Source organism: Phyllobates terribilis, unplaced genomic scaffold, assembly GCF_046119375.1.
Source record: "Phyllobates terribilis strain yellow unplaced genomic scaffold, ASM4611937v1 Scaffold_30__1_contigs__length_15301838, whole genome shotgun sequence".
Classification (NCBI taxonomy): domain Eukaryota; kingdom Metazoa; phylum Chordata; class Amphibia; order Anura; family Dendrobatidae; genus Phyllobates; species Phyllobates terribilis.
In genome coordinates, this window is record NW_027362790.1 from 10,088,029 (window position 1) to 10,112,149 (window position 24,121).

Here is a 24,121-nt window from a genome sequence, read left to right on the forward strand (position 1 = left end):
CAGAGTCCTTGGGGTCAGAATCGGCTCCTGGCTGGGCCCTCCTGGCTGTCCCCAGCTCCAGGCTCTTCTTTTCGGCCTTCCTCGCAGCGCTTGCCATGGCTTTCCTCCTGCAGTTACTTCTTGGAGCTGGATCTGGAACTCTTCCCGGAATGGGTGGAGCTATGCAGATTCTTCTCCCGTCGTGTTCTGGACAAATTCCCCGAAAGGTCTTTGTCTCGATGATTTTCTTCCTCGAAGATTCCACAGGACAGCCCGATTCTTCTCCGAGTCTTCGTCTTCTTCTGGATTCTTTAGAGCTTCTTCCTCCCACCGATATCCGCCTTCGTTCTCCGATGTCAGCTGGGCTCCGAAGCTCTTCTCCTTCCGAGTTCGATCGCTCTCGTCAAGTGTAGATCGTAGCTCTTGTGTTCTTAAAAGAACAGATACTACACTTGATCTTAGCCAAAAGGCCGAGAAGCGATAACCAGAATTGGTTTCAAACTACGGAGCCACCCAAGGATCCTGAAAAGTCCATTTGTGGAGATGAGCTCCTGGACTCCCGTTAAGAAGACATGTTGTCAACCTCTAGATCCCTTACATGCCTGCACTTTTCGGCTTGCTGCTGCTGCAATCCACGCGTTTTAGATCTGCATAACTCCACCTCTTTAAACACAGCACCTTCACCCCCTGCTGTTCCCACCCGCCTCAACACCGTTGGAAGGGAGGAGAACCAATTAAGGCGGGGGGTGGGGTGGAACGAGCAGCTGTCTACCCTTAGCAGGAGGGCTCCTGATTACATACCTCTCCTGCTGCTGCTGCTGCTGGCTGTCCAGCAGCAGACTGAAGGTGGCTGCTGCTGTGCACAGGTATATAAAGGCTCAGAGCCTATTATGACACGCGCAGCCAGCGTTCCATTGCCACATTCCATCTACTGCAGGCAGGATACCTGGCTGGCTGAATGTCGCTGAGAAGCTCACAGAGACCGCCATAAGCAACAGTTTAACAGAATGCCACAGACTAATCAACCAAACTTTTTGGGTTGGGTTCTCTTTTATAGTCTGCAGGCATTAAATGAAAGAAGTCAGTGTTCCAGCAGAAGGAGACAACGTTTCAGAAAAGGCATTGCAGCAAACCAAAAAAGAAATTTTAAGCGCAGCAGAGTAACCAGCGCACATACCTGTTAGCTCAGGTGAGTTTAAAAGGCTGCTGTTGATAACAAGGGCATTTGCTAAATAGATGGTGTGTGTGCAACAATATACTGAAAGGTCAATTATATTGTGCAGCTTATCTCACCACCTGTAGTTATTTAGGTGAAAGCTCCAAAATGCTTGCCTAATATGTCTGTTTATCCAAAAGGAAGTAAAAAGGGAGAGCTAGAAAGATAGCATTGCATCACATTACATGGCAATGCAATGCACAGTTGCTGAAGTTGAACCAAAATGAGCTTGTAATCTGGCTTCTGCAACTTTGAACATGAAAAATCCAATGAGGAGAAGAAAAGCAAAGCCAAAGAGTCCATCCCAAAATCCGACAAACAAGCAAAATGAACAAAAAACATTGAATTCAATTCTTTCTGATTTTAGAAACTGCATTAAAGAAGGGGTGCACCGGTCCTGGAGATACTGCAATACCAGGTCAATGCGTGGAGTGGACAGAGCAAGCTCTTTTTCCATCTCCCTGTTCTAAAAATCCATTTAATATATGGTCCCCAGATAGGGGACGTATCAGATATTAAACTGATAAGAACAGATTTTTTTTTTTTTATCGAAAGCCCGAATTCGTGTACAAAACCCGAGTGCGCTTAAAAAAGTGACAAGTGCCACAAAAAAAGTGCACTAGGATGCTGGTCTTCTTGAAACCCTCTCCAAAAGGAGAAGGGTCCCCCAAACCATTCCCCGTCCCTCCGAGCCAAAAGGCCACAGCGAGGAACAGGGACAAAAAGCCACCTCCAGCCGAAGCCAGAGGCGACCCAATCTTACCCCCAGCACCTGCCCGAGTTCTCACCCGAGCAAGGCACTGGGAGCCAAAGACTGTGCTCCCCTCCCGGAAGAGGGGAGCCAACAACGCTCTCCTCCCGAAAGAGGAGAGCCAGGGGGGTTCAGGGGGGAGCGGAACCTGATGGCCACACACTCCCCCCCTAGACCTGCCAAGAGAGGAACCCGTAAGGGAACCGCATCCCGACAAAATCCTAGTAGGACGTGACACACGTGAATAAGTGGACACACAGTGACAAAGAAATTAAATAAATAGTGAAGGTTTCACAGTATAATACTGCCCGGACCTTCGACCGGGAATTGAAAAATTCCCCATCCTAAGGCCAGAAGGCCCGGAATAAGGGTGTGTGCGAAGAAAGAAAATTTGAAGTGCTTGTGCAAATGTGCCATAAACTCAAGTGGGGTTCCCAATCCCAGTGAGTTAAGGCACCCCAGGGTCACCACTCCTGGGGCACTTCACACTTCGGGCTTTCGATCTTCCCCGGCCCAATGGCGTCGATCCTGGGGGGCCATGCTTTCCACCAGATGACTATATTAGCCACCTGGCGTACTAACAAGCGCCTAAACCCCAGTGTGCATAATGTATCAATCTACTAGGGCGGCCAACATCCAAAACCGCCTTTTCAAAAGATACTACACTTGATCTTAGCCAAAAGGCCGAGAAGCGATAACCAGAATTGGTTTCAAACTACGGAGCCACCCAAGGATCCTGAAAAGTCCATTTGTGGAGATGAGCTCCTGGACTCCCGTTAAGAAGACATGTTGTCAACCTCTAGATCCCTTACATGCCTGCACTTTTCGGCTTGCTGCTGCTGCAATCCACGCGTTTTAGATCTGCATAACTCCACCTCTTTAAACACAGCACCTTCACCCCCTGCTGTTCCCACCCGCCTCAACACCATTGGAAGGGAGGAGAACCAATTAAGGCGGGGGGTGGGGTGGAACGAGCAGCTGTCTACCCTTAGCAGGAGGGCTCCTGATTACATACCTCTCCTGCTGCTGCTGCTGCTGGCTGTCCAGCAGCAGACTGAAGGTGGCTGCTGCTGTGCACAGGTATATAAAGGCTCAGAGCCTATTATGACACGCGCAGCCAGCGTTCCATTGCCACATTCCATCTACTGCAGGCAGGATACCTGGCTGGCTGAATGTCGCTGAGAAGCTCACAGAGACCGCCATAAGCAACAGTTTAACAGAATGCCACAGACTAATCAACCAAACTTTTTGGGTTGGGTTCTCTTTTATAGTCTGCAGGCATTAAATGAAAGAAGTCAGTGTTCCAGCAGAAGGAGACAACGTTTCAGAAAAGGCATTGTAGCAAACCAAAAAAGAAATTTTAAGCGCAGCAGAGTAACCAGCGCACATACCTGTTAGCTCAGGTGAGTTTAAAAGGCTGCTGTTGATAACAAGGGCATTTGCTAAATAGATGGTGTGTGTGCAACAATATACTGAAAGGTCAATTATATTGTGCAGCTTATCTCACCACCTGTAGTTATTTAGGTGAAAGCTCCAAAATGCTTGCCTAATATGTCTGTTTATCCAAAAGGAAGTAAAAAGGGAGAGCTAGAAAGATAGCATTGCATCACATTACATGGCAATGCAATGCACAGTTGCTGAAGTTGAACCAAAATGAGCTTGTAATCTGGCTTCTGCAACTTTGAACATGAAAAATCCAATGAGGAGAAGAAAAGCAAAGCCAAAGAGTCCATCCCAAAATCCGACAAACAAGCAAAATGAACAAAAAACATTGAATTCAATTCTTTCTGATTTTAGAAACTGCATTAAAGAAGGGGTGCACCGGTCCTGGAGATACTGCAATACCAGGTCAATGCGTGGAGTGGACAGAGCAAGCTCTTTTTCCATCTCCCTGTTCTAAAAATCCATTTAATATATGGTCCCCAGATAGGGGACGTATCAGATATTAAACTGATAAGAACAGATTTTTTTTTATTTTTTTATTTTTTTTTTTCGAAAGCCCGAATTCGTGTACAAAACCCGAGTGCGCTTAAAAAAGTGACAAGTGCCACAAAAAAAGTGCACTAGGATGCTGGTCTTCTTGAAACCCTCTCCAAAAGGAGAAGGGTCCCCCAAACCATTCCCCGTCCCTCCGAGCCAAAAGGCCACAGCGAGGAACAGGGACAAAAAGCCACCTCCAGCCGAAGCCAGAGGCGACCCAATCTTACCCCCAGCACCTGCCCGAGTTCTCACCCGAGCAAGGCACTGGGATCCAAAGACTGTGCTCTCCTCCCGGAAGAGGGGAGCCAACAATGCTCTCCTCCCGAAAGAGGAGAGCCAGGGGGGTTCAGGGGGGAGCGGAACCTGATGGCCACACACTCCCCCCCTAGACCTGCCAAGAGAGGAACCCGTAAGGGAACCGCATCCCGACAAAATCCTAGTAGGACGTGACACACGTGAATAAGTGGACACACAGTGACAAAGAAATTAAATTAATAGTGAAGGTTTCACAGTATAATACTGCCCGGACCTTCGACCGGGAATTGAAAAATTCCCCATCCTAAGGCCAGAAGGCCCGGAATAAGAGTGTGTGCGAAGAAAGAAAATTTGAAGTGCTTGTGCAAATGTGCCATAAACTCAAGTGGGGTTCCCAATCCCAGTGAGTTAAGGCACCCCAGGGTCACCACTCCTGGGGCACTTCACACTTCGGGCTTTCGATCTTCCCCGGCCCAATGGCGTCGATCCTGGGGGGCCATGCTTTCCACCAGATGACTATATTAGCCACCTGGCGTACTAACAAGCGCCTAAACCCCAGTGTGCATAATGTATCAATCTACTAGGGCGGCCAACATCCAAAACCGCCTTTTCAAAAGATACTACACTTGATCTTAGCCAAAAGGCCGAGAAGCGATAACCAGAATTGGTTTCAAACTACGGAGCCACCCAAGGATCCTGAAAAGTCCATTTGTGGAGATGAGCTCCTGGACTCCCGTTAAGAAGACATGTTGTCAACCTCTAGATCCCTTACATGCCTGCACTTTTCGGCTTGCTGCTGCTGCAATCCACGCGTTTTAGATCTGCATAACTCCACCTCTTTAAACACAGCACCTTCACCCCCTGCTGTTCCCACCCGCCTCAACACCGTTGGAAGGGAGGAGAACCAATTAAGGCGGGGGGTGGGGTGGAACGAGCAGCTGTCTACCCTTAGCAGGAGGGCTCCTGATTACATACCTCTCCTGCTGCTGCTGCTGCTGGCTGTCCAGCAGCAGACTGAAGGTGGCTGCTGCTGTGCACAGGTATATAAAGGCTCAGAGCCTATTATGACACGCGCAGCCAGCGTTCCATTGCCACATTCCATCTACTGCAGGCAGGATACCTGGCTGGCTGAATGTCGCTGAGAAGCTCACAGAGACCGCCATAAGCAACAGTTTAACAGAATGCCACAGACTAATCAACCAAACTTTTTGGGTTGGGTTCTCTTTTATAGTCTGCAGGCATTAAATGAAAGAAGTCAGTGTTCCAGCAGAAGGAGACAACGTTTCAGAAAAGGCATTGTAGCAAACCAAAAAAGAAATTTTAAGCGCAGCAGAGTAACCAGCGCACATACCTGTTAGCTCAGGTGAGTTTAAAAGGCTGCTGTTGATAACAAGGGCATTTGCTAAATAGATGGTGTGTGTGCAACAATATACTGAAAGGTCAATTATATTGTGCAGCTTATCTCACCACCTGTAGTTATTTAGGTGAAAGCTCCAAAATGCTTGCCTAATATGTCTGTTTATCCAAAAGGAAGTAAAAAGGGAGAGCTAGAAAGATAGCATTGCATCACATTACATGGCAATGCAATGCACAGTTGCTGAAGTTGAACCAAAATGAGCTTGTAATCTGGCTTCTGCAACTTTGAACATGAAAAATCCAATGAGGAGAAGAAAAGCAAAGCCAAAGAGTCCATCCCAAAATCCGACAAACAAGCAAAATGAACAAAAAACATTGAATTCAATTCTTTCTGATTTTAGAAACTGCATTAAAGAAGGGGTGCACCGGTCCTGGAGATACTGCAATACCAGGTCAATGCGTGGAGTGGACAGAGCAAGCTCTTTTTCCATCTCCCTGTTCTAAAAATCCATTTAATATATGGTCCCCAGATAGGGGACGTATCAGATATTAAACTGATAAGAACAGATTTTTTTTTTTTTTTTTTTTTTTCGAAAGCCCGAATTCGTGTACAAAACCCGAGTGCGCTTAAAAAAGTGACAAGTGCCACAAAAAAAGTGCACTAGGATGCTGGTCTTCTTGAAACCCTCTCCAAAAGGAGAAGGGTCCCCCAAACCATTCCCCGTCCCTCCGAGCCAAAAGGCCACAGCGAGGAACAGGGACAAAAAGCCACCTCCAGCCGAAGCCAGAGGCGACCCAATCTTACCCCTAGCACCTGCCCGAGTTCTCACCCGAGCAAGGCACTGGGATCCAAAGACTGTGCTCTCCTCCCGGAAGAGGGGAGCCAACAATGCTCTCCTCCCGAAAGAGGAGAGCCAGGGGGGTTCAGGGGGGAGCGGAACCTGATGGCCACACACTCCCCCCCTAGACCTGCCAAGAGAGGAACCCGTAAGGGAACCGCATCCCGACAAAATCCTAGTAGGACGTGACACACGTGAATAAGTGGACACACAGTGACAAAGAAATTAAATTAATAGTGAAGGTTTCACAGTATAATACTGCCCGGACCTTCGACCGGGAATTGAAAAATTCCCCATCCTAAGGCCAGAAGGCCCGGAATAAGGGTGTGTGCGAAGAAAGAAAATTTGAAGTGCTTGTGCAAATGTGCCATAAACTCAAGTGGGGTTCCCAATCCCAGTGAGTTAAGGCACCCCAGGGTCACCACTCCTGGGGCACTTCACACTTCGGGCTTTCGATCTTCCCCGGCCCAATGGCGTCGATCCTGGGGGGCCATGCTTTCCACCAGATGACTATATTAGCCACCTGGCGTACTAACAAGCGCCTAAACCCCAGTGTGCATAATGTATCAATCTACTAGGGCGGCCAACATCCAAAACCGCCTTTTCAAAAGATACTACACTTGATCTTAGCCAAAAGGCCGAGAAGCGATAACCAGAATTGGTTTCAAACTACGGAGCCACCCAAGGATCCTGAAAAGTCCATTTGTGGAGATGAGCTCCTGGACTCCCGTTAAGAAGACATGTTGTCAACCTCTAGATCCCTTACATGCCTGCACTTTTCGGCTTGCTGCTGCTGCAATCCACGCGTTTTAGATCTGCATAACTCCACCTCTTTAAACACAGCACCTTCACCCCCTGCTGTTCCCACCCGCCTCAACACCGTTGGAAGGGAGGAGAACCAATTAAGGCGGGGGGTGGGGTGGAACGAGCAGCTGTCTACCCTTAGCAGGAGGGCTCCTGATTACATACCTCTCCTGCTGCTGCTGCTGCTGGCTGTCCAGCAGCAGACTGAAGGTGGCTGCTGCTGTGCACAGGTATATAAAGGCTCAGAGCCTATTATGACACGCGCAGCCAGCGTTCCATTGCCACATTCCATCTACTGCAGGCAGGATACCTGGCTGGCTGAATGTCGCTGAGAAGCTCACAGAGACCGCCATAAGCAACAGTTTAACAGAATGCCACAGACTAATCAACCAAACTTTTTGGGTTGGGTTCTCTTTTATAGTCTGCAGGCATTAAATGAAAGAAGTCAGTGTTCCAGCAGAAGGAGACAACGTTTCAGAAAAGGCATTGTAGCAAACCAAAAAAGAAATTTTAAGCGCAGCAGAGTAACCAGCGCACATACCTGTTAGCTCAGGTGAGTTTAAAAGGCTGCTGTTGATAACAAGGGCATTTGCTAAATAGATGGTGTGTGTGCAACAATATACTGAAAGGTCAATTATATTGTGCAGCTTATCTCACCACCTGTAGTTATTTAGGTGAAAGCTCCAAAATGCTTGCCTAATATGTCTGTTTATCCAAAAGGAAGTAAAAAGGGAGAGCTAGAAAGATAGCATTGCATCACATTACATGGCAATGCAATGCACAGTTGCTGAAGTTGAACCAAAATGAGCTTGTAATCTGGCTTCTGCAACTTTGAACATGAAAAATCCAATGAGGAGAAGAAAAGCAAAGCCAAAGAGTCCATCCCAAAATCCAACAAACAAGCAAAATGAACAAAAAACATTGAATTCAATTCTTTCTGATTTTAGAAACTGCATTAAAGAAGGGGTGCACCGGTCCTGGAGATACTGCAATACCAGGTCAATGCGTGGAGTGGACAGAGCAAGCTCTTTTTCCATCTCCCTGTTCTAAAAATCCATTTAATATATGGTCCCCAGATAGGGGACGTATCAGATATTAAACTGATAAGAACAGATACTACACTTGATCTTAGCCAAAAGGCCGAGAAGCGATAACCAGAATTGGTTTCAAACTACGGAGCCACCCAAGGATCCTGAAAAGTCCATTTGTGGAGATGAGCTCCTGGACTCCCGTTAAGAAGACATGTTGTCAACCTCTAGATCCCTTACATGCCTGCACTTTTCAGCTTGCTGCTGCTGCAATCCACGCGTTTTAGATCTGCATAACTCCACCTCTTTAAACACAGCACCTTCACCCCCTGCTGTTCCCACCCGCCTCAACACCGTTGGAAGGGAGGAGAACCAATTAAGGCGGGGGGTGGGGTGGAACGAGCAGCTGTCTACCCTTAGCAGGAGGGCTCCTGATTACATACCTCTCCTGCTGCTGCTGCTGCTGGCTGTCCAGCAGCAGACTGAAGGTGGCTGCTGCTGTGCACAGGTATATAAAGGCTCAGAGCCTATTATGACACGCGCAGCCAGCGTTCCATTGCCACATTCCATCTACTGCAGGCAGGATACCTGGCTGGCTGAATGTCGCTGAGAAGCTCACAGAGACCGCCATAAGCAACAGTTTAACAGAATGCCACAGACTAATCAACCAAACTTTTTGGGTTGGGTTCTCTTTTATAGTCTGCAGGCATTAAATGAAAGAAGTCAGTGTTCCAGCAGAAGGAGACAACGTTTCAGAAAAGGCATTGTAGCAAACCAAAAAAGAAATTTTAAGCGCAGCAGAGTAACCAGCGCACATACCTGTTAGCTCAGGTGAGTTTAAAAGGCTGCTGTTGATAACAAGGGCATTTGCTAAATAGATGGTGTGTGTACAACAATATACTGAAAGGTCAATTATATTGTGCAGCTTATCTCACCACCTGTAGTTATTTAGGTGAAAGCTCCAAAATGCTTGCCTAATATGTCTGTTTATCCAAAAGGAAGTAAAAAGGGAGAGCTAGAAAGATTGCATTGCATCACATTACATGGCAATGCAATGCACAGTTGCTGAAGTTGAACCAAAATGAGCTTGTAATCTGGCTTCTGCAACTTTGAACATGAAAAATCCAATGAGGAGAAGAAAAGCAAAGCCAAAGAGTCCATCCCAAAATCCGACAAACAAGCAAAATGAACAAAAAACATTGAATTCAATTCTTTCTGATTTTAGAAACTGCATTAAAGAAGGGGTGCACCGGTCCTGGAGATACTGCAATACCAGGTCAATGCGTGGAGTGGACAGAGCAAGCTCTTTTTCCATCTCCCTGTTCTAAAAATCCATTTAATATATGGTCCCCAGATAGGGGACGTATCAGATATTAAACTGATAAGAACAGATTTTTTGATTGAAGCTGCATCCAAGGCACTGAAAAATGTGACCAAAGTCACACCAAAACAGCGCACGAGGCGAGGATTCATGTGGACCCTTCCCGGAGGAGAGGGTCCCCAATAAACCATCCCCATCCCTCCGAGCCAGAAGGCCACAGCGAGGGTCAGGAATCTCCGATGCTCTCCCTAGCCGAAGCCGGAGAAGAGCCGTTTTCGTGCTCCCAGCTTCCATCTAGGCTGCCACCCTAGTGGAGCTGGAGCCTGTGTTGGTTTCTCAGCCCAAAGCTGACCGGACCTCCGACCGGGTTTATAAAAATTCCCCTTCCTAGCCCGGAGGCCAGGAATAGGGGGGGTTGCTCAGAAAGTATGATTGGCAAAGGTGCGGCGTGCTACGAAGCCAAGTCTTTCTGGGGTTCCCAGTCCCAGTAAGCTTGGACTCCCACCAGGGCGCCTACTCCTGGGGCACATTGCTCCAAAGCCCTCACACTTACCCAGCCTAGTGACTTCGATCCTGGAGGGCCATGTTTTCCATCAGATAACTCTATGAGCCACCTGGCGTACTAACAAGTGCACCAAACCAGTGTGTAATATGCATCAATTTACTAGGGCAGCCCAAGGACAAAACTGCCTTTTCAAAAGATACTACACTTGATCTTAGCCAAAAGGCCGAGAAGCGATAACCAGAATTGGTTTCAAACTACGGAGCCACCCAAGGATCCTGAAAAGTCCATTTGTGGAGATCAGCTCCTGGACTCCCGTTAAGAAGACATGTTGTCAACCTCTAGATCCCTTACATGCCTGCACTTTTCGGCTTGCTGCTGCTGCAATCCACGCGTTTTAGATCTGCATAACTCCACCTCTTTAAACACAGCACCTTCACCCCCTGCTGTTCCCACCCGCCTCAACACCGTTGGAAGGGAGGAGAACCAATTAAGGCGGGGGGTGGGGTGGAACGAGCAGCTGTCTACCCTTAGCAGGAGGGCTCCTGATTACATACCTCTCCTGCTGCTGCTGCTGCTGGCTGTCCAGCAGCAGACTGAAGGTGGCTGCTGCTGTGCACAGGTATATAAAGGCTCAGAGCCTATTATGACACGCGCAGCCAGCGTTCCATTGCCACATTCCATCTACTGCAGGCAGGATACCTGGCTGGCTGAATGTCGCTGAGAAGCTCACAGAGACCGCCATAAGCAACAGTTTAACAGAATGCCACAGACTAATCAACCAAACTTTTTGGGTTGGGTTCTCTTTTATAGTCTGCAGGCATTAAATGAAAGAAGTCAGTGTTCCAGCAGAAGGAGACAACGTTTCAGAAAAGGCATTGTAGCAAACCAAAAAAGAAATTTTAAGCGCAGCAGAGTAACCAGCGCACATACCTGTTAGTTCAGGTGAGTTTAAAAGGCTGCTGTTGATAACAAGGGCATTTGCTAAATAGATGGTGTGTGTGCAACAATATACTGAAAGGTCAATTATATTGTGCAGCTTATCTCACCACCTGTAGTTATTTAGGTGAAAGCTCCAAAATGCTTGCCTAATATGTCTGTTTATCCAAAAGGAAGTAAAAAGGGAGAGCTAGAAAGATAGCATTGCATCACATTACATGGCAATGCAATGCACAGTTGCTGAAGTTGAACCAAAATGAGCTTGTAATCTGGCTTCTGCAACTTTGAACATGAAAAATCCAATGAGGAGAAGAAAAGCAAAGCCAAAGAGTCCATCCCAAAATCCGACAAACAAGCAAAATGAACAAAAAACATTGAATTCAATTCTTTCTGATTTTAGAAACTGCATTAAAGAAGGGGTGCACCGGTCCTGGAGATACTGCAATACCAGGTCAATGCGTGGAGTGGACAGAGCAAGCTCTTTTTCCATCTCCCTGTTCTAAAAATCCATTTAATATATGGTCCCCAGATAGGGGACGTATTAGATATTAAACTGATAAGAACAGATACTACACTTGATCTTAGCCAAAAGGCCGAGAAGCGATAACCAGAATTGGTTTCAAACTACGGAGCCACCCAAGGATCCTGAAAAGTCCATTTGTGGAGATGAGCTCCTGGACTCCCGTTAAGAAGACATGTTGTCAACCTCTAGATCCCTTACATGCCTGCACTTTTCGGCTTGCTGCTGCTGCAATCCACGCGTTTTAGATCTGCATAACTCCACCTCTTTAAACACAGCACCTTCACCCCCTGCTGTTCCCACCCGCCTCAACACCGTTGGAAGGGAGGAGAACCAATTAAGGCGGGGGGTGGGGTGGAACGAGCAGCTGTCTACCCTTAGCAGGAGGGCTCCTGATTACATACCTCTCCTGCTGCTGCTGCTGGCTGTCCAGCAGCAGACTGAAGGTGGCTGCTGCTGTGCACAGGTATATAAAGGCTCAGAGCCTATTATGACACGCGCAGCCAGCGTTCCATTGCCACATTCCATCTACTGCAGGCAGGATACCTGGCTGGCTGAATGTCGCTGAGAAGCTCACAGAGACCGCCATAAGCAACAGTTTAACAGAATGCCACAGACTAATCAACCAAACTTTTTGGGTTGGGTTCTCTTTTATAGTCTGCAGGCATTAAATGAAAGAAGTCAGTGTTCCAGCAGAAGGAGACAACGTTTCAGAAAAGGCATTGTAGCAAACCAAAAATGAAATTTTAAGCGCAGCAGAGTAACCAGCGCACATACCTGTTAGCTCAGGTGAGTTTAAAAGGCTGCTGTTGATAACAAGGGCATTTGCTAAATAGATGGTGTGTGTGCAACAATATACTGAAAGGTCAATTATATTGTGCAGCTTATCTCACCACCTGTAGTTATTTAGGTGAAAGCTCCAAAATGCTTGCCTAATATGTCTGTTTATCCAAAAGGAAGTAAAAAGGGAGAGCTAGAAAGATAGCATTGCATCACATTACATGGCAATGCAATGCACAGTTGCTGAAGTTGAACCAAAATGAGCTTGTAATCTGGCTTCTGCAACTTTGAACATGAAAAATCCAATGAGGAGAAGAAAAGCAAAGCCAAAGAGTCCATCCCAAAATCCGACAAACAAGCAAAATGAACAAAAAACATTGAATTCAATTCTTTCTGATTTTAGAAACTGCATTAAAGAAGGGGTGCACCGGTCCTGGAGATACTGCAATACCAGGTCAATGCGTGGAGTGGACAGAGCAAGCTCTTTTTCCATCTCCCTGTTCTAAAAATCCATTTAATATATGGTCCCCAGATAGGGGACGTATCAGATATTAAACTGATAAGAACAGATACTACACTTGATCTTAGCCAAAAGGCCGAGAAGCGATAACCAGAATTGGTTTCAAACTACGGAGCCACCCAAGGATCCTGAAAAGTCCATTTGTGGAGATGAGCTCCTGGACTCCCGTTAAGAAGACATGTTGTCAACCTCTAGATCCCTTACATGCCTGCACTTTTCGGCTTGCTGCTGCTGCAATCCACGCGTTTTAGATCTGCATAACTCCACCTCTTTAAACACAGCACCTTCACCCCCTGCTGTTCCCACCCGCCTCAACACCGTTGGAAGGGAGGAGAACCAATTAAGGCGGGGGGTGGGGTGGAACGAGCAGCTGTCTACCCTTAGCAGGAGGGCTCCTGATTACATACCTCTCCTGCTGCTGCTGCTGCTGGCTGTCCAGCAGCAGACTGAAGGTGGCTGCTGCTGTGCACAGGTATATAAAGGCTCAGAGCCTATTATGACACGCGCAGCCAGCGTTCCATTGCCACATTCCATCTACTGCAGGCAGGATACCTGGCTGGCTGAATGTCGCTGAGAAGCTCACAGAGACCGCCATAAGCAACAGTTTAACAGAATGCCACAGACTAATCAACCAAACTTTTTGGGTTGGGTTCTCTTTTATAGTCTGCAGGCATTAAATGAAAGAAGTCAGTGTTCCAGCAGAAGGAGACAACGTTTCAGAAAAGGCATTGTAGCAAACCAAAAAAGAAATTTTAAGCGCAGCAGAGTAACCAGCGCACATACCTGTTAGCTCAGGTGAGTTTAAAAGGCTGCTGTTGATAACAAGGGCATTTGCTAAATAGATGGTGTGTGTGCAACAATATACTGAAAGGTCAATTATATTGTGCAGCTTATCTCACCACCTGTAGTTATTTAGGTGAAAGCTCCAAAATGCTTGCCTAATATGTCTGTTTATCCAAAAGGAAGTAAAAAGGGAGAGCTAGAAAGATAGCATTGCATCACATTACATGGCAATGCAATGCACAGTTGCTGAAGTTGAACCAAAATGAGCTTGTAATCTGGCTTCTGCAACTTTGAACATGAAAAATCCAATGAGGAGAAGAAAAGCAAAGCCAAAGAGTCCATCCCAAAATCCGACAAACAAGCAAAATGAACAAAAAACATTGAATTCAATTCTTTCTGATTTTAGAAACTGCATTAAAGAAGGGGTGCACCGGTCCTGGAGATACTGCAATACCAGGTCAATGCGTGGAGTGGACAGAGCAAGCTCTTTTTCCATCTCCCTGTTCTAAAAATCCATTTAATATATGGTCCCCAGATAGGGGACGTATCAGATATTAAACTGATAAGAACAGATACTACACTTGATCTTAGCCAAAAGGCCGAGAAGCGATAACCAGAATTGGTTTCAAACTACGGAGCCACCCAAGGATCCTGAAAAGTCCATTTGTGGAGATGAGCTCCTGGACTCCCGTTAAGAAGACATGTTGTCAACCTCTAGATCCCTTACATGCCTGCACTTTTCGGCTTGCTGCTGCTGCAATCCACGCGTTTTAGATCTGCATAACTCCACCTCTTTAAACACAGCACCTTCACCCCCTGCTGTTCCCACCCGCCTCAACACCGTTGGAAGGGAGGAGAACCAATTAAGGCGGGGGGTGGGGTGGAACGAGCAGCTGTCTACCCTTAGCAGGAGGGCTCCTGATTACATACCTCTCCTGCTGCTGCTGCTGCTGGCTGTCCAGCAGCAGACTGAAGGTGGCTGCTGCTGTGCACAGGTATATAAAGGCTCAGAGCCTATTATGACACGCGCAGCCAGCGTTCCATTGCCACATTCCATCTACTGCAGGCAGGATACCTGGCTGGCTGAATGTCGCTGAGAAGCTCACAGAGACCGCCATAAGCAACAGTTTAACAGAATGCCACAGACTAATCAACCAAACTTTTTGGGTTGGGTTCTCTTTTATAGTCTGCAGGCATTAAATGAAAGAAGTCAGTGTTCCAGCAGAAGGAGACAACGTTTTAGAAAAGGCATTGTAGCAAACCAAAAAAGAAATTTTAAGCGCAGCAGAGTAACCAGCTCACATACCTGTTAGCTCAGGTGAGTTTAAAAGGCTGCTGTTGATAACAAGGGCATTTGCTAAATAGATGGTGTGTGTGCAACAATATACTGAAAGGTCAATTATATTGTGCAGCTTATCTCACCACCTGTAGTTATTTAGGTGAAAGCTCCAAAATGCTTGCCTAATATGTCTGTTTATCCAAAAGGAAGTAAAAAGGGAGAGCTAGAAAGATAGCATTGCATCACATTACATGGCAATGCAATGCACAGTTGCTGAAGTTGAACCAAAATGAGCTTGTAATCTGGCTTCTGCAACTTTGAACATGAAAAATCCAATGAGGAGAAGAAAAGCAAAGCCAAAGAGTCCATCCCAAAATCCGACAAACAAGCAAAATGAACAAAAAACATTGAATTCAATTCTTTCTGATTTTAGAAACTGCATTAAAGAAGGGGTGCACCGGTCCTGGAGATACTGCAATACCAGGTCAATGCGTGGAGTGGACAGAGCAAGCTCTTTTTCCATCTCCCTGTTCTAAAAATCCATTTAATATATGGTCCCCAGATAGGGGACGTATCAGATATTAAACTGATAAGAACAGATACTACACTTGATCTTAGCCAAAAGGCCGAGAAGCGATAACCAGAATTGGTTTCAAACTACGGAGCCACCCAAGGATCCTGAAAAGTCCATTTGTGGAGATGAGCTCCTGGACTCCCGTTAAGAAGACATGTTGTCAACCTCTAGATCCCTTACATGCCTGCACTTTTCGGCTTGCTGCTGCTGCAATCCACGCGTTTTAGATCTGCATAACTCCACCTCTTTAAACACAGCACCTTCACCCCCTGCTGTTCCCACCCGCCTCAACACCGTTGGAAGGGAGGAGAACCAATTAAGGCGGGGGGTGGGGTGGAACGAGCAGCTGTCTACCCTTAGCAGGAGGGCTCCTGATTATGTGACACCCCAGGGGTCTGGTTGCCACAGTGATAGAGATATTACGTCTGAGAGCAGGTGGGAGGTCCTTTGGTCAGGGATCCTGTGCATGCCACACCTCCTGCCCAGTCTTGGGAGGGGAAGGACTTCCCCTATATAAACCTGGGGCTGAGGCAGAGTAGGGAGTTCTGAGAGGAGAAGACAGGGAGCAGAGCTGCTCTATGGGCTCTGCTCCACAGGCAGGCCCTGTCCAGGGGCCTGAGCCTGGAGACAAGTGGAGTAGAGACAAGAAGCAGCATAGGAAACAGCAGAGTTACAAGGAGTCAGGGGCTGGCAGCTGCAGAGCTCGCCCTGACTAAGAAGACTTCTTTCCGGACCCGGAGTCCGAGGCTGTGGGGGCTAACTCTTACCCAGCAGCAGAATCCGTCAGGCAGGGGATTTCAGGTCCTCTGGCCCAGAAGCCCGAAGGCACGGTCACACGCGTGGGACCAGCACCGCCATCGTGGAGCGGAAGCCATTAGAAGGCCCCGAGTCACCGGCCATACGGGTGAGCACCACACGGTACACTCAGGGACGTGGGCTACTTACATCAGCTTCTAGCAAGGTAGCCAGAAGAGTACAGTCAGTTTGGGAGGCCTACAACTACGCCTGGCCAGGGGAGATCCCATCTGCTCAAGGACTGACCAGGCCCCGTTCGCTAGCAAGTACTCCGGGAGGGTCTATCGTTGTTACCAGTAAAGACCCTGAACTACACCGTACCGTCTCTGAGTGGTTCCTGCTACCCCCATCATCCACGTCGGCTGCCCTGAGACCATACCCCTCCCGTTGGGGGTTATACTATCACGCTGCATAATCCTACCATCGGCCTCAGCGGTCTGCCCCGCAGCAGCAGCTCCCTGGCTGCACTCAACGGGTGGCGTAGTCATCAACTATTTACTACTAGTAGACTGCCGTCCAGTTTGACTCCCTGGGCACGGACCGGGTCACCGCCACGAGACTACAACCCTCCACGGATCCGGCTCCGGGTAAGCTCCCGCGTGCGCACCGCAGCGTGACACAGGCCCAGGGGCGCGTCAACTTTGGCGTAGTCGGCAGGATCTCGTGCCCGCAACCACCGGGTACTGCGTGCCTGAAAAGCAAAGACTGTTCAAACTTACCAGTGGTGAAGATTCCCGCTATCCGTGGAGGTTTCCCGCCATCCGGCGCCATCTTCTACCTTCTTCCCGCCATCCGCGAAGTTTTCCCGCCATCCGGCGCCATCTTTGACCTTCTTCCCGCCATCCGTGGAGTTTTCCCGCCATTGGACGCCATCTTGAGGACGCCGCGCGGGAAGAAGAGGGGCGTGGACTCCGAAAGCGCGCGAGAACTGAAGCCCCGCCTCACGTCCGGACGTTGCGTAAGGTCCTGGAAGGAGCCCAGCAGACGCCGACGTCACAGGAGCGCAACGCCAGGTCCTCTACCCCGACGATTGACTGCGGAGCCGCGGCCTACGGAAGAGGATCTCCGGAAGGTAGGCCACGGTCCACTAGGGGGGAGGAGGACACCAGGAACGGACAGCAAGATGGCGGACCGGCAGCAGACTAAGCTGCCCAGCATCGGCAGTGCCCCAGTCGTCGCCGGCCCCGACCAGCGCCGGGAGAAGACGCGTGACGCAGGAGCGGTCGCGGGAGCAGGTAAGAGGAGTCTCCCTGTCCCGGACGCTGCCAGCGTCAGCCTGCTCCCGGGCCCCCTGGTGGAGCCGCCGATTTCGGGCGCTGCAGACACCGACCTGCTCCAGCCCCCGCAACAAGCCCTGCGGCCAAGCCCTCCAGCCCTGGGCACTACCACCACCAGCCCGCGCCCAGGCCCAAAGTTGCACCCTCTGACCCCGGGCGTCATCAACGGCGACCCTCTCCACGCCTGGTCGCAAGGCCTGAACTCCCCAGGTGCAAAAGGACTGTACGCCCTCCACGTTAACCAAGGAGGAGCTGCAGTACTACCAATACGAGGAAAGCCAAGAGGACCCGGACGGGTCTGAAGCCTACACACAAGAAGGAGCAGGAGGATGCCGTTACTGAAGTACGGTAAAGTGGAACTGTACATAGTTACCCGTAGGGGTACTTGTGTTGCTAATTAAAATATGGTCCCCGTTGGGACAAGTGTGAACTGTTCCCGTGTGTCCCCTATCCTTAACCAGGCTGAGGACTGTGAGCAGCCATCCCATCTCCCCACAGGCTGAGGACTGTGAGCAGCCAATCCTTATCCCCACTGGCCGAGGACTGAGAGCGGCCATATCTTGTAAATATTATGTGTTTCCAGTTATTTATAGGAGTCCTTGGTGGATTTACCGGGAATCCTTTGTACAGTTAGTGGAGCGTAACCCAGGATGGACTAAAAGACTGTTAAGGACTCGGGGTAGGACAGACCCCTACCTGGTTACGTCTCCCTGTTTTGGTGAAATGGACACCTTGCTTTCTTCAAAGACTGCACCCGGTTACGGACACGCCATGACCAGCTTTATGCGTTTCCTTATTGTAATGTTATTGTTTATACTTTGTTATGTTACAAAAATATGTTTAGTCCCGGACTACTAAATTTCACTAGGGGGGAATGTGACACCCCAGGGGTCTGGTTGCCACAGTGATAGAGATATTACGTCTGAGAGCAGGTGGGAGGTCCTTTGGTCAGGGATCCTGTGCATGCCACACCTCCTGCCCAGTCTTTGGAGGGGAAGGACTTCCCCTATATAAACCTGTGGCTGAGGCAGAGTAGGGAGTTCTGAGAGGAGAAGACAGGGAGCAGAGCTGCTCTATGGGCTCTGCTCCACAGGCAGGCCCTGTCCAGGGGCCTGAGCCTGGAGACAAGTGGAGTAGAGACAAGAAGCAGCATAGGAAACAGCAGAGTTACAAGGAGTCAGGGGCTGGCAGCTGCAGAGATCGCCCTGACTAAGAAGACTTCTTTCCGGACCCGGAGTCCGAGGCTGTGGGGGCTAACTCTTACCCAGCAGCAGAATCCGTCAGGCAGGGGATTTCAGGTCCTCTGGCCCAGAAGCCCGAAGGCACGGTCACACGCGTGGGACCAGCACCGCCATCGTGGAGCGGAAGCCATTAGAAGGCCCCGAGTCACCGGCCATACGGGTGAGCACCACACGGTACACTCAGGGACGTGGGCTACTTACATCAGCTTCTAGCAAGGTAGCCAGAAGAGTACAGTCAGTTTGGGAGGCCTACAACTACGCCTGGCCAGGGGAGATCCCATCTGCTCAAGGACTGACCAGGCCCCGTTCGCTAGCAAGTACTCCGGGAGGGTCTATCGTTGTTACCAGTAAAGACCCTGAACTACACCGTACCGTCTCTGAGTGGTTCCTGCTACCCCCATCATCCACGTCGGCTGCCCTGAGACCATACCCCTCCCGTTGGGGGTTATACTATCACGCTGCATAATCCTACCATCGGCCTCAGCGGTCTGCCCCGCAGCAGCAGCTCCCTGGCTGCACTCAACGGGTGGCGTAGTCATCAACTATTTACTACTAGTAGACTGCCGTCCAGTTTGACTCCCTGGGCACGGACCGGGTCACCGCCACGAGACTACAACCCTCCACGGATCCGGCTCCGGGTAAGCTCCCGCGTGCGCACCGCAGCGCGACACAGGCCCAGGGGCGCGTCAATTACATACCTCTCCTGCTGCTGCTGCTGCTGGCTGTCCAGCAGCAGACTGAAGGTGGCTGCTGCTGTGCACAGGTATATAAAGGCTCAGAGCCTATTATGACACGCGCAGCCAGCGTTCCATTGCCACATTCCATCTACTGCAGGCAGGATACCTGGCTGGCTGAATGTCGCTGAGAAGCTCACAGAGACCGCCATAAGCAACAGTTTAACAGAATGCCACAGACTAATCAACCAAACTTTTTGGGTTGGGTTCTCTTTTATAGTCTGCAGGCATTAAATGAAAGAAGTCAGTGTTCCAGCAGAAGGAGACAACGTTTCAGAAAAGGCATTGTAGCAAACCAAAAAAGAAATTTTAAGCGCAGCAGAGTAACCAGCGCACATACCTGTTAGCTCAGGTGAGTTTAAAAGGCTGCTGTTGATAACAAGGGCATTTGCTAAATAGATGGTGTGTGTGCAACAATATACTGAAAGGTCAATTATATTGTGCAGCTTATCTCACCACCTGTAGTTATTTAGGTGAAAGCTCCAAAATGCTTGCCTAATATGTCTGTTTATCCAAAAGGAAGTAAAAAGGGAGAGCTAGAAAGATAGCATTGCATCACATTACATGGCAATGCAATGCACAGTTGCTGAAGTTGAACTAAAATGAGCTTGTAATCTGGCTTCTGCAACTTTGAACATGAAAAATCCAATGAGGAGAAGAAAAGCAAAGCCAAAGAGTCCATCCCAAAATCCGACAAACAAGCAAAATGAACAAAAAACATTGAATTCAATTCTTTCTGATTTTAGAAACTGCATTAAAGAAGGGGTGCACCGGTCCTGGAGATACTGCAATACCAGGTCAATGCGTGGAGTGGACAGAGCAAGCTCTTTTTCCATCTCCCTGTTCTAAAAATCCATTTAATATATGGTCCCCAGATAGGGGACGTATCAGATATTAAACTGATAAGAACAGATACTACACTTGATCTTAGCCAAAAGGCCGAGAAGCGATAACCAGAATTGGTTTCAAACTACGGAGCCACCCAAGGATCCTGAAAAGTCCATTTGTGGAGATGAGCTCCTGGACTCCCGTTAAGAAGACATGTTGTCAACCTCTAGATCCCTTACATGCCTGCACTTTTCGGCTTGCTGCTGCTGCAATCCACGCGTTTTAGATCTGCATAACTCCACCTCTTTAAACACAGCACCTTCACCCCCTGCTGTTCCCACCCGCCTCAACACCGTTGGAAGGGAGGAGAACCAATTAAGGCGGGGGGTGGGGTGGAACGAGCAGCTGTCTACCCTTAGCAGGAGGGCTCCTGATTACATACCTCTCCTGCTGCTGCTGCTGCTGGCTGTCCAGCAGCAGACTGAAGGTGGCTGCTGCTGTGCACAGGTATATAAAGGCTCAGAGCCTATTATGACACGCGCAGCCAGCGTTCCATTGCCACATTCCATCTACTGCAGGCAGGATACCTGGCTGGCTGAATGTCGCTGAGAAGCTCACAGAGACCGCCATAAGCAACAGTTTAACAGAATGCCACAGACTAATCAACCAAACTTTTTGGGTTGGGTTCTCTTTTATAGTCTGCAGGCATTAAATGAAAGAAGTCAGTGTTCCAGCAGAAGGAGACAACGTTTCAGAAAAGGCATTGTAGCAAACCAAAAAAGAAATTTTAAGCGCAGCAGAGTAACCAGCGCACATACCTGTTAGCTCAGGTGAGTTTAAAAGGCTGCTGTTGATAACAAGGGCATTTGCTAAATAGATGGTGTGTGTGCAACAATATACTGAAAGGTCAATTATATTGTGCAGCTTATCTCACCACCTGTAGTTATTTAGGTGAAAGCTCCAAAATGCTTGCCTAATATGTCTGTTTATCCAAAAGGAAGTAAAAAGGGAGAGCTAGAAAGATAGCATTGCATCACATTACATGGCAATGCAATGCACAGTTGCTGAAGTTGAACCAAAATGAGCTTGTAATCTGGCTTCTGCAACTTTGAACATGAAAAATCCAATGAGGAGAAGAAAAGCAAAGCCAAAGAGTCCATCCCAAAATCCGACAAACAAGCAAAATGAACAATAAACATTGAATTCAATTCTTTCTGATTTTAGAAACTGCATTAAAGAAGGGGTGCACCGGTCCTGGAGATACTGCAATACCAGGTCAATGCGTGGAGTGGACAGAGCAAGCTCTTTTTCCATCTCCCTGTTCTAAAAATCCATTTAATATATGGTCCCCAGATAGGGGACGTATCAGATATTAAACTGATAAGAACAGATACTACACTTGATCTTAGCCAAAAGGCCGAGAAGCGATAACCAGAATTGGTTTCAAACTACGGAGCCACCCAAGGATCCTGAAAAGTCCATTTGTGGAGATGAGCTCCTGGACTCCCGTTAAGAAGACATGTTGTCAACCTCTAGATCCCTTACATGCCTGCACTTTTCGGCTTGCTGCTGCTGCAATCCACGCGTTTTAGATCTGCATAACTCCACCTCTTTAAACACAGCACCTTCACCCCCTGCTGTTCCCACCCGCCTCAACACCGTTGGAAGGGAGGAGAACCAATTAAGGCGGGGGGTGGGGTGGAACGAGCAGCTGTCTACCCTTAGCAGGAGGGCTCCTGATTACATACCTCTCCTGCTGCTGCTGCTGCTGGCTGTCCAGCAGCAGACTGAAGGTGGCTGCTGCTGTGCACAGGTATATAAAGGCTCAGAGCCTATTATGACACGCGCAGCCAGCGTTCCATTGCCACATTCCATCTACTGCAGGCAGGATACCTGGCTGGCTGAATGTCGCTGAGAAGCTCACAGAGACCGCCATAAGCAACAGTTTAACAGAATGCCACAGACTAATCAACCAAACTTTTTGGGTTGGGTTCTCTTTTATAGTCTGCAGGCATTAAATGAAAGAAGTCAGTGTTCCAGCAGAAGGAGACAACGTTTCAGAAAAGGCATTGTAGCAAACCAAAAAAGAAATTTTAAGCGCAGCAGAGTAACCAGCGCACATACCTGTTAGCTCAGGTGAGTTTAAAAGGCTGCTGTTGATAACAAGGGCATTTGCTAAATAGATGGTGTGTGTGCAACAATATACTGAAAGGTCAATTATATTGTGCAGCTTATCTCACCACCTGTAGTTATTTAGGTGAAAGCTCCAAAATGCTTGCCTAATATGTCTGTTTATCCAAAAGGAAGTAAAAAGGGAGAGCTAGAAAGATAGCATTGCATCACATTACATGGCAATGCAATGCACAGTTGCTGAAGTTGAACCAAAATGAGCTTGTAATCTGGCTTCTGCAACTTTGAACATGAAAAATCCAATGAGGAGAAGAAAAGCAAAGCCAAAGAGTCCATCCCAAAATCCGACAAACAAGCAAAATGAACAATAAACATTGAATTCAATTCTTTCTGATTTTAGAAACTGCATTAAAGAAGGGGTGCACCGGTCCTGGAGATACTGCAATACCAGGTCAATGCGTGGAGTGGACAGAGCAAGCTCTTTTTCCATCTCCCTGTTCTAAAAATCCATTTAATATATGGTCCCCAGATAGGGGACGTATCAGATATTAAACTGATAAGAACAGATACTACACTTGATCTTAGCCAAAAGGCCGAGAAGCGATAACCAGAATTGGTTTCAAACTACGGAGCCACCCAAGGATCCTGAAAAGTCCATTTGTGGAGATGAGCTCCTGGACTCCCGTTAAGAAGACATGTTGTCAACCTCTAGATCCCTTACATGCCTGCACTTTTCGGCTTGCTGATGCTGCAATCCACGCGTTTTAGATCTGCATAACTCCACCTCTTTAAACACAGCACCTTCACCCCCTGCTGTTCCCACCCGCCTCAACACCGTTGGAAGGGAGGAGAACCAATTAAGGCGGGGGGTGGGGTGGAACGAGCAGCTGTCTACCCTTAGCAGGAGGCCTCCTGATTACATACCTCTCCTGCTGCTGCTGCTGCTGCTGGCTGTCCAGCAGCAGACTGAAGGTGGCTGCTGCTGTGCACAGGTATATAAAGGCTCAGAGCCTATTATGACACGCGCAGCCAGCGTTCCATTGCCACATTCCATCTACTGCAGGCAGGATACCTGGCTGGCTGAATGTCGCCGAGAAGCTCACAGAGACCGCCATAAGCAACAGTTTAACAGAATGCCACAGACTAATCAACCAAACTTTTTGGGTTGGGTTCTCTTTTATAGTCTGCAGGCATTAAATGAAAGAAGTCAGTGTTCCAGCAGAAGGAGACAACGTTTCAGAAAAGGCATTGTAGCAAACCAAAAAAGAAATTTTAAGCGCAGCAGAGTAACCAGCGCACATACCTGTTAGCTCAGGTGAGTTTAAAAGGCTGCTGTTGATAACAAGGGCATTTGCTAAATAGATGGTGTGTGTGCAACAATATACTGAAAGGTCAATTATATTGTGCAGCTTATCTCACCACCTGTAGTTATTTAGGTGAAAGCTCCAAAATGCTTGCCTAATATGTCTGTTTATCCAAAAGGAAGTAAAAAGGGAGAGCTAGAAAGATAGCATTGCATCACATTACATGGCAATGCAATGCACAGTTGCTGAAGTTGAACCAAAATGAGCTTGTAATCTGGCTTCTGCAACTTTGAACATGAAAAATCCAATGAGGAGAAGAAAAGCAAAGCCAAAGAGTCCATCCCAAAATCCGACAAACAAGCAAAATGAACAAAAAACATTGAATT

The 24,121-nt window shown here is 48.2% G+C and overlaps 12 non-coding genes and 5 pseudogenes across 12 annotated transcripts; all 17 read right to left on the reverse strand.

The window, feature by feature from the left end:
- Positions 1-383: 383 nt before the first annotated feature.
- On the reverse strand, positions 384-461 carry LOC141179980 (U2 spliceosomal RNA; annotated as a pseudogene).
- A 1,115-nt stretch (positions 462-1,576) lies between these two features.
- On the reverse strand, positions 1,577-1,761 carry LOC141179792 (U2 spliceosomal RNA). The gene has a single exon (XR_012255759.1). It is a non-coding gene; the product is annotated as a U2 spliceosomal RNA (small nuclear RNA).
- Positions 1,762-2,550: 789 nt separating this feature from the next.
- On the reverse strand, positions 2,551-2,642 carry LOC141180041 (U2 spliceosomal RNA; annotated as a pseudogene).
- A 1,115-nt stretch (positions 2,643-3,757) lies between these two features.
- Positions 3,758-3,951, reverse strand: LOC141179914 (U2 spliceosomal RNA). Its single transcript, XR_012255848.1, has one exon. It is a non-coding gene; the product is annotated as a U2 spliceosomal RNA (small nuclear RNA).
- Positions 3,952-4,745: 794 nt separating this feature from the next.
- LOC141180043 (U2 spliceosomal RNA) lies at positions 4,746-4,837 on the reverse strand (annotated as a pseudogene).
- A 1,115-nt stretch (positions 4,838-5,952) lies between these two features.
- On the reverse strand, positions 5,953-6,140 carry LOC141179909 (U2 spliceosomal RNA). The gene has a single exon (XR_012255844.1). It is a non-coding gene; the product is annotated as a U2 spliceosomal RNA (small nuclear RNA).
- Positions 6,141-6,934: 794 nt separating this feature from the next.
- On the reverse strand, positions 6,935-7,026 carry LOC141180044 (U2 spliceosomal RNA; annotated as a pseudogene).
- Positions 7,027-8,141: 1,115 nt separating this feature from the next.
- LOC141180471 (U2 spliceosomal RNA) lies at positions 8,142-8,332 on the reverse strand. Its single transcript, XR_012256214.1, has one exon. It is a non-coding gene; the product is annotated as a U2 spliceosomal RNA (small nuclear RNA).
- Positions 8,333-9,447: 1,115 nt separating this feature from the next.
- Positions 9,448-9,629, reverse strand: LOC141179687 (U2 spliceosomal RNA). Its single transcript, XR_012255677.1, has one exon. It is a non-coding gene; the product is annotated as a U2 spliceosomal RNA (small nuclear RNA).
- A 524-nt stretch (positions 9,630-10,153) lies between these two features.
- Positions 10,154-10,269, reverse strand: LOC141180019 (U2 spliceosomal RNA; annotated as a pseudogene).
- A 1,115-nt stretch (positions 10,270-11,384) lies between these two features.
- Positions 11,385-11,575, reverse strand: LOC141179620 (U2 spliceosomal RNA). Its single transcript, XR_012255618.1, has one exon. It is a non-coding gene; the product is annotated as a U2 spliceosomal RNA (small nuclear RNA).
- A 1,112-nt stretch (positions 11,576-12,687) lies between these two features.
- LOC141180472 (U2 spliceosomal RNA) lies at positions 12,688-12,878 on the reverse strand. Its single transcript, XR_012256215.1, has one exon. It is a non-coding gene; the product is annotated as a U2 spliceosomal RNA (small nuclear RNA).
- Positions 12,879-13,993: 1,115 nt separating this feature from the next.
- LOC141180474 (U2 spliceosomal RNA) lies at positions 13,994-14,184 on the reverse strand. The gene has a single exon (XR_012256216.1). It is a non-coding gene; the product is annotated as a U2 spliceosomal RNA (small nuclear RNA).
- A 1,115-nt stretch (positions 14,185-15,299) lies between these two features.
- On the reverse strand, positions 15,300-15,490 carry LOC141180475 (U2 spliceosomal RNA). Its single transcript, XR_012256217.1, has one exon. It is a non-coding gene; the product is annotated as a U2 spliceosomal RNA (small nuclear RNA).
- A 4,743-nt stretch (positions 15,491-20,233) lies between these two features.
- On the reverse strand, positions 20,234-20,424 carry LOC141180476 (U2 spliceosomal RNA). Its single transcript, XR_012256218.1, has one exon. It is a non-coding gene; the product is annotated as a U2 spliceosomal RNA (small nuclear RNA).
- Positions 20,425-21,539: 1,115 nt separating this feature from the next.
- On the reverse strand, positions 21,540-21,730 carry LOC141180478 (U2 spliceosomal RNA). Its single transcript, XR_012256220.1, has one exon. It is a non-coding gene; the product is annotated as a U2 spliceosomal RNA (small nuclear RNA).
- Positions 21,731-22,845: 1,115 nt separating this feature from the next.
- On the reverse strand, positions 22,846-23,036 carry LOC141180479 (U2 spliceosomal RNA). Its single transcript, XR_012256221.1, has one exon. It is a non-coding gene; the product is annotated as a U2 spliceosomal RNA (small nuclear RNA).
- Between the last annotated feature and the right edge of the window lie 1,085 nt (positions 23,037-24,121).